We start from the raw sequence: 15668 nt of genomic DNA on the forward strand, positions 1-15668 counted from the left end.
GTAGGGGTGACTTCCGTCAAGCATAAGTACCTCTTCCCCTCCTTGTCCAGGTGTGCACTCGTCATGTTTCATCTGTGAGCTGCAGCCTTCTGTAGAAGTAAATTGCTTTGCTGAGGAAATTTATATTCGAGTGCTACTTCTTTTGCAGCATTAAAATTCTACTTGTAACAGTGGATTAATGGATGAATGGGTTATCATGAGAGTGGGATTGGTGGCTTTACAAAAGAAGAAGAGAGACCTGAGCCAGCACACTCAGCCCCATTGCCATGTAATGTCCAGCACCACCTCAGGACTCTGCAGGGTCACCTCCAGGAAGAAGGTCCTCACTAGATGTGGTCCCCTGACCTTGGATTTAGCCTCCAGAGCTGTAAGAAATAAATTTCTTTTCTTTATAAATTGCCCAGTTTTAAGTATTCTGTTACAAGCAACAGAAAATGGACTAAGACACACATAGATCATGCTTTATGGGGTTCATAACCAATTTGTAGAGAAAGACAATGATTCATGTAAAGGAAATAACCTACATCAGATGGCAGGTGAAAAGGTACATGTGAGCAGGACAAAGTGCTGCAGAAGTTGTGAAAAAGGTATCATTAGTCTCCTAGTTACCAAGACTCTAAATTGTGAAGTTATCTTCAAACCCCAAACTTAAATCACTCCCACACAGGCTCCTTCCAAATGCCTCTTGCAGCCTCCTCTTTCTCTGTTCCATGCCTAATAGCATCACCTTACTTTAAGTCTTTATCAATTTATATTTAAATTGTTAAAACTTTTTACCTGTCTCCTTGCCGCTGGCCACTCCCCACTTCAACTCATGTGGAACACAAATTAAACTTCCAAACGCACCACTTTGATCCTTTTCCTTACCTATTCAAACACTTTCCTGGATGCTAATTTCCAGCTGAAATAAAGTCAAAACTTGAGGATTGGCATGAAGAAAGGATCCAGGTTTAAGCCGATCTGGGCTTAGTCCTAGGATGGTAACAGTGGGAAAAAAGAGGGAAAAATGAGCAAGTCCAACAAGACTTGACAGTTGGAATACAGGAGCTGAGAGAAGGTAGCATTACCAAGAATTATGGCTTGAACCTAGGAGACTGAAAGATGAGCAAAAGGCAAAAATAGAGAAGTGCACATTTAGAGGTGTGGAGGTGAAAAGACTCAGGGCTTTCCCAATATCACCTACTGAGTATGGACTTAGAGGGACACACAAAGGGCACCATAGATGCTTGTTGAACAAATAAACAAAAGAATGAATGAATAACACTTCTATTTGCATAATGTCCATTGTTTCATTTTATCTTTAGAACAACCTTAGTTGGAGGTTCTTATTATTATCACAATTTTACTGATGTCTTAACCAAGACTCAGAGAGGTTATGTAATTCTCCCAATATCCCCCAGTAAATGAGAGGCAGTGCTGAGATGTGGCAGCCCATCTAGCACGTTGCCCTCTGGAAGCATCTAATTGTGCAGCATCTGGAGAAATGGAGCTGTGGGACACATTTCCCAAACGTGGTTATTTCTCATCAAAGCTGGAGGAGACAGAGGAATATTGCAGAGGACAAAAAAGTGGACATTCTGGACCTCAGTTTTAGAGGTAGAGGAAGCAGAACACTTGAAGGCAACAGAAGAGAAGATCTAATAGAAGAAGAATCATGGAACAAAGAGAGAAAGGAGATGTGTCAGTAAACATGTGATTAACAACATGAAAAGCTACAGAAATAGTCTCAACGAGAACAGTGAGGCAGTCTGGTTTGAATGGAGGAAAAAGCCTAGACCACAGCAGATAGCCGGTGTTATAATCATCCTTCTGTTTGAAGCTTGAGCACAGAGGGGAGAAAAAATAACAACTTTTTTTCACTTATTGCAAGGGACATGGTGGACACTCCTATAATAAAAGACAGGTTAGCAAGATAAAAGCTTAACAAATTTATTTTAAAAGTTTTATGTGACTCAGGAGGCTTTAGAAGTGAAAAACCCAAAGACTCAGGGAAAACTGTATTTTTATGGTAAGTCTGGTGAAAGAAGTGCAAAGAAATGTGATTGGACTACATGAAGGGACAGGGCCTAATGGTGATAAACTGTGTGGGGCGGGAGCGTGTTGCTCAGCGAGACGTATTTGTTCAGACTCTTCTTGGCTTCTCTGTGTAGCATTTCTTTCCTCCAGGTATAGGGCAGGTCATCTCTCACATGAGGGGCTTCTGATCTACTTGCAGGAAAGATAAAACAGAGAATTCCTTTATGTTTGGCTCTCACACAGAAATGTGGGGGAAAGTCAGTGACCTTGCTTCCTAGGTCCTCTCAATCTTCTTCAGCTCAAAGGGCTTTGGGGTAATGTTTTCTGAGCCCCAACAAGCAAGCTGCCTAAATGACTTGAAATTTATTATTTGTATTTATCACATGGCGATAAAATCCATTTGGCAAGATTAAATGTGATAATGCTGTCATATAGCACATAGCATCTGACGGTTATAAAGCAGCAGCCTGAACACTCAATGCATACTATTTCATTTAATCCATACAACTCTGTTGAGTGAGTTTTGTTGGAGTCAGCTTGTTTGCAGATGAGGAGACACAGGTTCAGAGAGTTTAAGTAATTTACCTAAGGTCACACAGCTTGTGAGTGGCAGGGCTGGAATTTAAACCCAACCATTCTGCTCCCAGAAGCTGTGTTCTTCATCATCATGCTATACCAAATTATGTTGAACAAATTATCCATAAATATTATTGCCTTCCTCTCAAGAACATGTGAGCTATATTAGGCTTTTAAAACTAGGAAGATCATAAATATTTAAACCAGAGGTGAACAAACAATAGCCCATAGTCAAAATCTGGCCTACCACCTGTATTTTTGTATGACCTGCAAGCTAAGAATGGTTTGCACAATTTTTAATGATCTAGAAAAAATTAAAAATAATATTTTGAGACACATGAAACTTATAGTGAAATTCAAATTTTATTGTCCATAAAGTTTTATTGAAACACAAACATTCATATTTTACATATTATTTAGGCCATTTTTGCCCCATAAGAGCAAAATTGAATACTTGAAATGGAACTACAAAGTCTAAAATATTTAATATCTGGACCTTTACAGAAAAACTTTGCCAACCTCCTGATATAATTGCCAACCTCCTGATATTACCAAAAACTTTCTTTGGCCAATAAAAGAGGAGCGATTTAAGGGCTTGAATTTCTCAGGAAACTCTTCACCCCTCCTGGTGCCCCATCCTCTCATATTCTCCATGGGCTGCACACGCACCTGCACTTCATCAGTGAATGGTCATGGTCATGGGGAGGAAAGAAATCCTGAGAGAATAGTTTGTTGTATTTCTTGGGTGGAGAAAGAAGGCGGAAGGAGGCTTGCTGGGTAGGGTGAAGGTGAGGCTTTCTTCTCAGTCCTGAATTACAGCCAGATGAGTTTATCCCTGTTTCATCTCCAGAATTATAACTTTTAACGAGCATGAAAGTGCGGGAGCTCAGCAGTCAGTGGAGGAGACACAATGGCCAAGTCACATCACAGGTGTCTTCTCTCTGGGGCTGGTCTGTGATCAGCAATGCAACCAGTTCAGCCCCCTTTCCAGTGTCTATTTACTTTCTCAGGTTTATGGTGACAAATTCACTGGGAAATGGCAAAGCCTCTGTGGGGTTGTGGGGGAGTTTGGACAGAGCCAGGAGCCAGTTGCCAGTCACTTGGGTTCTGTGTGGAGCTTTGTCACCGACCCTCCAGGGTGTTGGTGGCAAGTCAATTGCTCTCTTTCTGCCTTACTTAGCATAATTAAACTGAAGTAAGATAGTTTACCACAGTCAGTGTGTTCAGGCATCCAGCCTATAAGATAATAAGTAAGCAATAGAATGACAACGGCAAGTATGTGTGTGCTCGTTTGTTTTTAAAAAACTTTTCTAAAATTGTGGCAAAATACACACAAAATTTACCGTTTTGACCATCTTTAAGTGTACAGGTCTGCAGCACTAAGTATATTCACAGTGTTGTGAAATCATCCATCTCCAAGGCCATTTCATCTTGCAAAACTGAAACTCTATACAGATTAAACATTCCCGATCACCTTCTCCTTCCAGTCTCTGGAACCATCTTTCTGCTTTCTGTCTCTATGAATTTGACTACTTTAGCTACCTCATATAAATGGAATCATACAGTATTTGTCATTTTGTAACTGGCTCATACCGCTTAGTATGTCATTGACATTCATCCATGTTGTAACATGTATCAGAATTTCCCTCTTTTGTCTTTCCAAGATGGAGTCTCCCTCTACTGCCCTGGCTGGAGTGCAGTGGCACAATCTCAGCTCAGTGCAACCTCTATGTCCCAGGGCCAAGTGATTCTCCTGCCTCAGCCTATCGAGTAGCTGGGATTACAGGCACCTGCTACCACCTCCAGTTAATTTTTGTATTTTTAGTAGAGACAGGTTTTCACCATGTTGGCCGGGCTGGTCTCGAACTCCTGACCTCAACTGATCACTCACCTTGGGCTCCAAAAGTGCTGGGATTATAGGAATAAGCCACCTCGCCCAGCCGAAATTCCTTCTTTTGAAAGGTTGAATAATATTCCATTACAAATATATGCCACATTTTGTTTATCAATTCATCCATCGATGGACACATGAGTTGTTTCCACTTGTATGCTGTTGTGAATAATGCTGCTATGAACATGAGTATGAATCTGGGTAGATGAATCCTTGCTTTCAACTCTTTTGGGTATATGTCCAGGAGTAGAATTGTTTTATCATATGGTAATTCTATTTTTAATTTTTTGAGGCAGCTTCGTGCTGTTTTCTGTAGTGTTTTCTATGTAACTTATAAGACCAGGAGGAGTGGGAGCCTAGATAGGTAGATAGGCGCCAATCCTAGACTTTGAGCTTTATTATGGATATAATCAGAAGACTTTGCTAGTTTATCCCTTGGACCAGTCCTTAGTACCTATAATGGTTTGTTGAATTGATTTTAATCTAGTACGACAGTGACTGGTTTCTTTTCTTCTTAGACTTTGGCTTCTCCTGTTCTTTCTTTTTGTTTTCTGTTTTTGTTTTTACCACTTCTTTCCAATCTGACATTAGTGGCTTTCCTTTTATTTTATTTTTACTAGAGATACATCTCAGATATAGAAGAACATAAATAACACTGGGCCATGAATTTAGACAAAAACAAAACAACAGAAAGTGAAATCATCCAAGAAAATAATGAAGCAACCTACATAGGTTAGGCTCAGTTGCGCTTCCAAATGTGTTTTAAATTAAGTCATCTCAACCGTGACTACAAGTTCAAAATATTCAAAGCAACCTTATTGGAATTGGAAGAAGGCATATTTGGTTTCCTCTGAAGGATTTTTAAAAAGTGTAGTTAATAGCAGAGCTCTGAAATGTAAAAATACAGGAAAAGAAAGCCCATATGCAAATTGCTCTCCTAGTAAATGGCATTAAAACCCACCATCTTTCAGAAGTTGTGATGGCTTGGTAAAATCTCACTTATACAAAAATGCTTATGTAGCAACTGCATTTGTGTGAGTAAGGCCGATCAAGTGGAAGTGAGCAGAGGAAGAATTTGGAGCAATCTAAACAAATATTCAGAGTCCATAGACTCAGATAGGTTTTGCCTTTATTTTACACACAATAAATACAGGCAAACTGGTTGCCTAGTTCCCTAAGAGGACAAAATAGAAGCAGTAATTTCCAAGCATGCAAAAAGAAAGTGGGCTAAAATCAGGCACAAGAGTTAAATCTGAAAAACAAAAAACAAAAACAACAAAACGATTGAATTTATAAGGAGGAGATAGTAAAAACAGGAATGTATGCAAACCCTAAAAAGAAAACGCTGTCACAGCATAAAGAGTATCCTTGAATTATTTGATCAAGAAATCGAGGCCTTCCCATCTCAATAGCCTCCAGTGCATCTCTACAGGGAGGCATAGAATCCAAATTGATGCTCATAATGATTTCTTCCATCAGTATGGTTATACCTTAAACAATTGGGCCACAAAGCGGTAAAAATGAACTATACTGGAAAATTGACATCTGCAGAGACAGCTGGATCTTATGATGCCATGATGCCAGTTAAATGAGGTATAAGGTCACATCATCTAATCTTAGCAAAATTTTCATTTGTTTGTTTTTTTGAGACGGAGTCTTGCTCTATCACCCAGGCTGGAGTGCAGTGTCATGATCTTGGCTCACTGCAACCTCCGTTTCCCACGTTCAAGCGATTATCATACCTCAGCCTCCCGAGTAGTTGGGATTACAGACAACCGCCACCACCCCTGGGTAATTTTTTGTACTTGTATTAGAGACAGGGTTTTACCATGTCGACCAGGCTGGTCTTGAACTCCTGACCTCAAGTGATCCTCCCGCTTAGGCCTCCCAAAGTGCTCAGATTACAGGTGTGAGCCACTGCAACCGGTCCTTAGCATAGTTTTATGTTTAATTAAAAGTAGTAACAAAACTGTATAGTTAGAGAGTTTATATAATTTTCCTATATACTAAATGTAATCTTAGGGAAGACTCAGTTTCCTTATCTGTCAAATGATGATGATAATAAAAGTACATCATAGATCTGTTGTGAGGACAAAATAAGGTGATGAATGGAAGGCACCCAGCATTTTACATAGCCTGTGTTTCCTAAATGTTAGATACCATACTGTACCTCTGTCATGATCACCGCCATCACCTCTGCCGCCAACACACTGTTGTCTACTACTGTTGATCTTTGTGACAACACTGTACCTGGTGTACCTACTCCTATCCTGGCTGTATCATTTATTATCTATGTGACCTTGGTAATTCATCTGCCTCAGTTTTCTCATCTGTAAAATAAAGATAATGTTATATAATATCTACCTCATTTGGTTGCTAGAAAGATTAAGTGAGATAATAATGAAAAATATTTAAAACAGGGACAAGCGCAGGACAAGCATTTGAGTATTGTTGGCTATGATTATTATTATTGTTATTATTTGGTATTATTTCTAGGGAAAGTAATTCTCAAAGTGTGGAGTGGGGACCCCTGGTGGTCCCTTTTTCAGTCCATGAGATGAAAACAATTTTCACAGTGATACTAAAATGTTGAGTGCCTTTTTCACTTCCATTCTCTCAAATATACAGTGTTTACCTGAGGCTACTTGAAGTATGATATCACTACAGATTGAATGCAGCCTTAACTCTAGCTGCCTTCTGTTAAACACCAAAGAAATTTGCAAAAATGGGAAACAATGATTCTCTCTAATATTTGTGAAATAGTTATTTTTCCACAAAAATATATTTTATGTTAGTTGATGATGGGTTTACTGTTATTTTTAATGAATAAATATTTTTAAAGATTCAGTTTTAATTTCTAATATGATAAATATCAATAGACGTAATGCACATAAACAAAGGTTCTTTGGGGTTCTCACTAAGTTTATGAGTATAAAGGGATCCTAAGGCAGAAAAGTTTGAGAATCACTGTCTTAGTTCATTAAGCCTCAGAGTTGTTGACATCCTCAAGGTAACTTGCTTGAGATTCGAGTATAGGAAAAGCCAAATTTCAACCAAAGTTTCCTGATAAGGAAACCTAGTGGTCATTATAATATGCCACACCCCAAAAGTAACAGAGCTCCCTATACAGAAGAGGGCACAACGGTCATCTCTACCTTTTAACAGTTTGGTACTATTACAGGGCTCAGTATTGGTAGGTATACTTAGCAAGACTCTACCCTTAACATGGTATTCAAGGCTGATTGATGTTTTCCAACATCTTGAGTTTTATTCCAAGTGGCCGATCATTGCTGTACCAAATTTACATGCGGTTTTTGCCTTGTGATTAAGAAGAGGGACCTAGTGTTAATACTCTTAAGTCCTGGTTTCAAAGCCAAAACTGATTCCCATCATAGGTTTTAAAATGTCAAGCAAGAATTCTTATCCATTTGTAAGCCACTTTAAATACACTTTTCAGGAGTTCAAGAACTAATCCCTGAAGGAACTGGGTCAAGTTCTTCCCAATCCTGTGTTCCCGCACCACAGATGGCTAAATTTCAGCCTTAAGAAAATACTTTGGGATACAAGAGCATACTTAAAGGAAGAAAAATAAACAGAAATAGTCTTTCACAAACCTGACGTATGTGGTCTCGCTTTGAATAAGCATTTGATACGTGACACTTGAGTATATGCCACTAAAACAAATTGGTTTTAAGTATGTAACATTCTGATTTAGAGTTCTCACCATTATCTTGGTAAAACATTGACACCTACTGCATTGTCTTAAGACTTATGTCTCAGATGCTTCAGATTTTTACACATCGTGTATAAGCACATATATACTATACATTTCCTTGGGTTGAATTGAAATCTCCAGTAGTGATTTGAAGAGTTTGGCTTATGGGGCAATGGGGCAGGTTTGCATGCAGTATGCAAAATTTTCTGCTAAGTGCAATGGGCTTTTGGAAATTAAATTGGTTTATTTTAATCCATCCATGCTTGTTGACATAAATGTCACATGTATGCTGAATATCATTCTTCTGTTTCTGCTCCAATATTAATCCTTAAAAATATCATCTTAGATAAGCTATGACTATACAATGCCAAATATTTATCTTGCAATAATAAAACTTGCTTTTATTATCCTGACATTCCCAAATCTGATATTTGACAAGATGGAGTTAAGTGACCTGATACTGTAGAATAACAGAACTAAGCAACATGAAATGAAAATCATTTTGATCCAGCCACATAGTATCACAGAACTAAATAACCCCACTCCAATACTTTGCGAAATTTAATAATTTTGACTAAATGTTATCAGATCAATTATTGTGCAGCACTGACTATTTTACTATTGAAATAATGTGAGAGGAAGATAGGGGAAACAAGCATGAAATATAGGGGGCAAAGAAGATTAAAAGACTTCTCTGCTCTCCATTTATGGAGGGTCTGGACAGAGCTTGCCGTCTCCAGCAATGAGCAGGGACTCAACAAAGGAGGCTGCCTCTGTGATGCCTTCATTCCAGCAAGCACTGTGAATTTGGAAGACAGGCATCCAAGACATCCTCTATCTATCTATCTATCTATCTATCTATCTATCTATCTATCTAAATGTCAAGCAAGAATTCTCATTATATAATGAGAATATATATATATATATATATAATCATTTGTAGTCCTGCCTGGATTGGGCTCTTGTAGTTTCCCATTGACCTTAATCACAGGGCATGGTAATACTAATTAATGCTAATGGATCTCCTGTATTCCATACATACTCTTCCTTACTTCCATTGTGGAGTAGTACCTTGATTTCATCTTCATAGTTCGGGTCAGTCACCCCAGCGAACACTGTAACTCACTTCTTAGCCTGTTGACTTAAAGGTAGGAGGAGCCCAAAGTGTCCAGGTGACAATCTTAACTTCTAGTTTAATGGAATCATTGTTGTGTCTCCTGGTGGCAGCATTCCTCCCTCTGGAACTAAGATCTCTAGTTCAGCAGAATGTAATACTGTGGGAACAGGGAGCGAAAATTTTGCTAGTTGTTCACTAGGGGTGATAGTAAGTGGTACCACTTCCACTTCTACTGTTTGATTCCTGGACCCATGAATCCTGGCTACGGGAGAAACAGTACCATATATCGGATGCTGATTCAGAGCATACATGGCCTTCTGGAGAACTTTGCCCCAGCCCTACAAAATATTGTCACCTAGTTGGCATTGTAATTGTGACTTCAGAAGGCCATTTCACCATTCTATCAATCCACACACTTCAGGATGATGGAGAACATGGTAAGACCAGTGAATTCCATGAGCGTGAGCCCACTGCCACACTTCTTTAGCCGTAAAATGAGAGACTTGGTCAGAAGCAATGAACACTGTGTGAAATACCATGATGGTGGATAAGGCATTCCATGAGTCCGTGGATGGTAGTCTTGGCAGAAGCACTGCATGCAGGATAGGCAAGCCCACATCTGAGGTAAGTGTCTATTCCAGTGAGGACAAACCTCTGCCCTTTCCATGATGGAAGAGGTCCAATATAATCAACCTGCCACCAAGTGGCTGACTGATCACCCCAAGGAAAGGTGCCATATTGAAGTCTCAGTGTTGGTCTCTGTTGCTGGCAAATTGGGGATGATGTAGGAACCATAGCCAGATCAGCCTTGGTAAGTGGAAGTCCATGTTGTGGATCCCACGGGTAACTTCCATCCCTGCCATCATGGCCACTTTGTTCATGGGCCTACTGGGCAATCACAGGGGTGGCTGGGGAAAGAGGCTTAGTGGTGTCCATAGAACAAGTAGTCTTATCCACTTGATTATTAAAATCATCTCTGCTGAGGTCACCTGTTGGTGAGCATTCACCTGGGATACAAATATCTTCACAGGTTTTGACCACTCGGAGAGGTCCATCCACAAACCTTTTCCCCAAATTTCTTTGTCACCAATTTTCCAATTATGCTTCTTGCAAGTCCCAGACCATCCAGCCAAACCATTGGCTACAGCTCATGAATCAGTATATAATTGCACATCTGGTCCTTTCTCCTTCCAAGCAAACAGCACAACTGGGTGCACTGCTTGAAGTTCTGCCCACTGGGAAGATTTCTCTTCACTGCTGTCCTTCAGGGATGTCCTAGAAAGCTGAAGTGCTGCAGCTGTGCACTTTCAGGTGGTGCCTGCATATCGTGCAGAGCCATCTATAAACCAGGCTCTAGTCTTCTCTTTCTCTGTCAACTGATCATAAGAAACTCCCCATGGGGCCATTGGTGCAGGCTGGGGATGAGAAGGCAGGATGGCAGGAGTAGAGACCATGGGCATTTGAGCCACTTCCTCATGTAACTTAATCATGCCTTCAGGACCTGTTTGAGGCTGATCACATATATACCACTTCCATTTGATGATTAAATGCTGCTGTGCATGACCTACTTTATGGCTAGATGGGTCAGAAAGCAGCCAGTTCATGATAGGTAGTTTGAGTCACATGGTGACTTGGTGATTCATAGTCAAACATTCAATTTCCACCAAAGCCTAGTATCAGGCCAAGAGCTGTCTCTCAAAATGAGAGTAGTTATCTGCAGAAGGTGGCTGGGCCTTGCTCCAAAATCCTAGAGGGTTCTGCTGTGATTCACCTATGGGAGCCTGTCAAAGACTCCAAACAGCATCCCTATCTGCCACTGACACCTCAAGCTCCAAAGGATCTGCTGGATCATATGGACAAAGTGACAGAGCAGCTTGCACAGAAGCCTGGACCTATTGCAGAGTCTTCTCCGGTTGTGGATCCCACTCAAAACTGGCAGCCTTTCAGGTCATTCAAAAAATGGGCCACAGTTACACACCCAAATGAGGAATGTGTTGCCTCTAAAATTCAAATAGACTCACTAGGAGTTGTGCCTCTAAAGCAACATACACTTTACCTTAGAAGGCATATCTTGATAGATCCCACACCACTGAACCTTTAGAAATTTTGCTGAGTTAGAAGGTCCTTGAATTTTAGTCAGATCTATTTCCCATTCACTGGCATGCAAATGTCTTATCAATAAGTCCATTGTATTTGCTACTTCTTGCTCAGTGGATCCAATCAGCATAACGTCATCAATGTAATGGACCGGTGTGATACCTTGCAGAAGCAAAAAGCAACCAAGGTCTCTCTGAATAAGGTTATGACACAAAGCTGGAGAGCTGATATATCCCTGAGGTAGGACAGTAAAGATATATTGCTGGCCATACCAGCTGAAGGCAAATTGCTTCTGGTGGACCTTATGGACAGGAATGGAGAAAAAGGCATTTCCTAAGTCAATGGCTGCATATCAGGTACCAGGAGATGTGTTAATTTGCTCAAGTAATGAAACCACATCTGGTACAATAGCTGCAACTGGAGTCATCACTTGGTTAAGCTTCCAATAATCCACTGTCATTCTCCAAGATCCATCTGTATTCTGCACAGGCCAAATGGGGGAGTTGAATGAAGATGTGGTGGGAATCACCACCTCTGCATCTTTCAAGTCCTTGATGGTGGCACTAATGTCTGCAATCCCTCAAGGATGACATATTGTCTTTGATTTACTATTTTTCTAGGTAGTGACAGCTCTAATGACTTCCATTTGGCCTTTCCCACCATAATATCTCTCACTCTAACAGTCAGGGAGCCAATGTGGGAGTTCTGCCAGCTGCTAAGTATGTCTCTGCAAATTATGCATTCTCGCACTAGGGAAATGACCACAGGATGAGTCCGGGGACGCACTGGACCCACTGTAAGTAGGACTTGCGCTAAAACTCCATTCATTACCTGACTTCCATAAGCCCCTACTTTAACTGGAGAATCTCAGTGATGTTTTGGTCCCCTGGAATCAATCAGCTAAGAGCCAGTGTCCAGTAGTCCCTGAAATGTTTGATCATTTCCTTTTCCCTAGTACACAGTTAGCCTGATAAAAGGCTGGAGGTCTCCTTGGGGAAGGATGGGAGAAAGATCCACTGCATAAATAGTCAGTAGTACAATGGGGTCTTTCCTCAAGAGGACCTAGCCTCCTCTTCATTCAGGGGGTTCTAGGTCTGTAAACTGGCTCAAGTTTGGATATTGATTGAGTGGCTGTGATTCTCTGTTTTTATAATTCAAATTAGTCTTTTGTCCATTCAACCTAGAAGTTTTCTGTTTGTATAATTTAAGTAGGAATGCAGTAGGCTTCTTATCAATTTCACTTCTAGGAACAGAGTAATTAGCCAATGCTAGAGCTCTACACTCAGATTATTCTGATTGCCGCTGCCTCTGCTGTCCATTATGGTAGCTACACCCACCTTGTCTGTGACAGTTAAGCGCTGTCACTTGGACTCTGATTATTCCTATTGTATTTATATCTTGTACTTGAGTGACTGTGGTTCCCACCATTAGATCTCACATACAGAGAAGAGCAATTATAGGGCTCTTTAAAGTTGCAGGTGCTGCCCTCACAAATCTTTTTCTCAAGGTATTGGTCAAGGATATATTTTCTGGACCCTCCCAGTTGGGATGAGTAGGTCTAAAGTGACTAATCCACTCCACCATCTCAATCTCCCTAAGCTGTTTGTTCCCTACCTCTACATTAAACCAAAGGAGATCAGGCACTTCCAGCTCACTCATAGTGGGCCATGTTTTAATTCATGTTTCAGCTAACCAAGCAAATAAATTATTAGAACCCTTTTAAACTCCTTGAGCTGCAACATTAAAGGCAGAGCCCCTACTTAGTGGGCCCTAGTCAATAAATTCCGCCCAATCCAACTCTATTTTCCTTCCACCATTATCCCATACACCTAATATTCATTTTCATGCCTATTTTCTAGATTGCTGTTTACATAGAGACCTCAAACAGTTCTTTTTGAGTGTAGTGCACCTCCTCATTGGTCATACTCTCAACCTCACCTCCAGGGGCCTGCTGGGACTTTATTACACATCTAAAAGCAAACAGAGGTGTTGGGGGTGGCTCCTGAGGAGAATCAACATTATTTTGCCTGGCAACTGCCTCAGGGAGGCCATCACTATTGCCTCAGACAGCACAGGGTTTATCTCCTCAGACAAAGGTGGAAAGGCTGATGGAAGCATGGGTCAAGGAGCGGATATTGCCATTACTGGGGATGGGGAAGTTTTTCTTTCTGGCAAAAAAAGGTTCATCATGTTTTAAAAATTCAGTGTCCCCAGCTTCATCAGGGTCCTCCCACACATCCCCATTCCAAGTTTCAGGGTCTTATTACTTTCCAGTCAATGCCCTCACTTTAACAGTAGACACCTGGTGAGGCTGTGCATGCACCTTTCATTGCAGGTCAACCACTCGCATGATAAAATCTTGTGTCTGTTTTTCCACAATTTCAGGTCTTTCTCTACAGGAGATAAGACTCAGGGCAATCTTAGCAGATTTGAGGCTCAATATCTGCTTCTGAAGCTGGGAGACAGAATCCCTGAGTTCATCATTTTCTTTCATCATTTGTCCACTGAACTTAGGAGAAACCAACCAGCTTCATTAAGTTCCTTGGTTCTCCACACGTGGTCAGAGATACGTATACAGTCACTAAGCTCCTTGCCTCTCATGAGCGGTAAATCAGGAGTATCAAGTGCATTTATTTTGTATAACTCTCTAAAGAGTACATGCCAAGGACTATCAGTGTTCTCCATACTATTAGAAGCACAGTCCTTAGCATTTTTGGGTCTAAGCCTATTAAGCAGCCAACTCCAGGAACCCTAAAACAAATGAAAGAACTCCATCCTTAATATTCTGTTCCTCTAGAACCACTCCTGGTACCAAAATCTGTATTAGTCAGGGTTCTTTTAGAGGGACAGAACTAACAGGATATAGAAAGGGAGTTTATTAAATATTAACTTACACAATCACAAGGTCCCACAATAGGCTGTCTGCAAGCTGAGGAGCAAGGATAGCCATCAGAGTCCCAAAACTGAAGAACTTGGAATCTGATGTTCAAGGGAAGGAAGCATCCAGCATGGGAGGAAGACGTAGGTTGGGAGGCTAGGCCCATTTTGCATTTTCACATTTTTTTTTCTGTCTGCTTTATATTTACTGGAAGCTGATTAGATTGTGCCCACCAGATTAAGGGTGGATCTGCCTTACCCAGCCCACTGACTCAAATATTAATCTCCTTTGGCAACACCCACAGAGACATGCCCATTAATACTTCTGTATCCCTCAATCCAATCAAGTTGATAGTCAGTATTAACCATCACAAAGATCTAACCTAAAGACAAAGCTGAGGATTCTCCATTTCACAGTTTCCGAGGTAATGACTCTATTCCTACTGGACAAACTTTAGCTTGGAAATGATCCATTCATTCACTCCAGGTCACTACTTCCATCTAAGATTTGGAAATTCAGGCAGTGGATCATACTGCAACATCCATAATCCACTGCCACCATGTACTGGCTTATCTTGACCTAGAATAGCAATTAACTTAGATATTTCTTGGGACATACGCCCATACAGAACAAACAGGCTGGCCATATGAGAGCAATCTTCTATAATAAAAGCTGGCCAGACTTGAGATAGTCCCTCAAAGTTGTTGAGGCATTTAAGTATTCTAAGGTTTTTATATAATCCTCTTTTTGTCCTTCTTGGAGTTTGGCTTCACTGTTCCCCTTCTCCAATTAGGCCTACGATATTCAAATGGAGGTTCAAAGTAGCATTTTCAGATAAATTTGGAAAAAAGTGAAGCCATATCATATTTCCAAGCTCTACTTTTTTCTCAGCTAGCTGGGTCAACTGGACCACAAGATGGACTTGGTTTAATGACCCAACTAATAATTTACGTCTGTGTGGTCTTGGCCGTTTTCTCAAATGGGTGAGAATAAAAGTCGAAATGGAATTTTAAGAATAATCAGTGCAGGTAAATTGCCAAAAAATGACCATACTTACTCAAATCTCCCTAATGACATGGAAAGATTGATAATTTATTCGTTTATGTAGTTTATCTCAGCAAATAAATCATTCAACATACATTTATTGAGTGTCTATAATATGCTAGTTTCTGAAAATAAGAGGTAAATTGAAGAAAGACCTATGGTAAAGAGATTGCAGCATAAGCAGGAGAGGCAAAAGCAAATATAACTTCCTATCAATGTGATATATGCTAAGGTATAGGCATGCAAGGGTGCTTTGTGAACAGAGGGCAATGATATTTTTCTTATAATTAACAAGCATATATATATATACACACATATACACACTATATATACT

This window comes from Sapajus apella, unplaced genomic scaffold (assembly GCF_009761245.1).
Source record: "Sapajus apella isolate SASKATOON/1434 unplaced genomic scaffold, GSC_monkey_1.0 scaffold16, whole genome shotgun sequence".
In the NCBI taxonomy this organism is placed as follows: domain Eukaryota; kingdom Metazoa; phylum Chordata; class Mammalia; order Primates; family Cebidae; genus Sapajus; species Sapajus apella.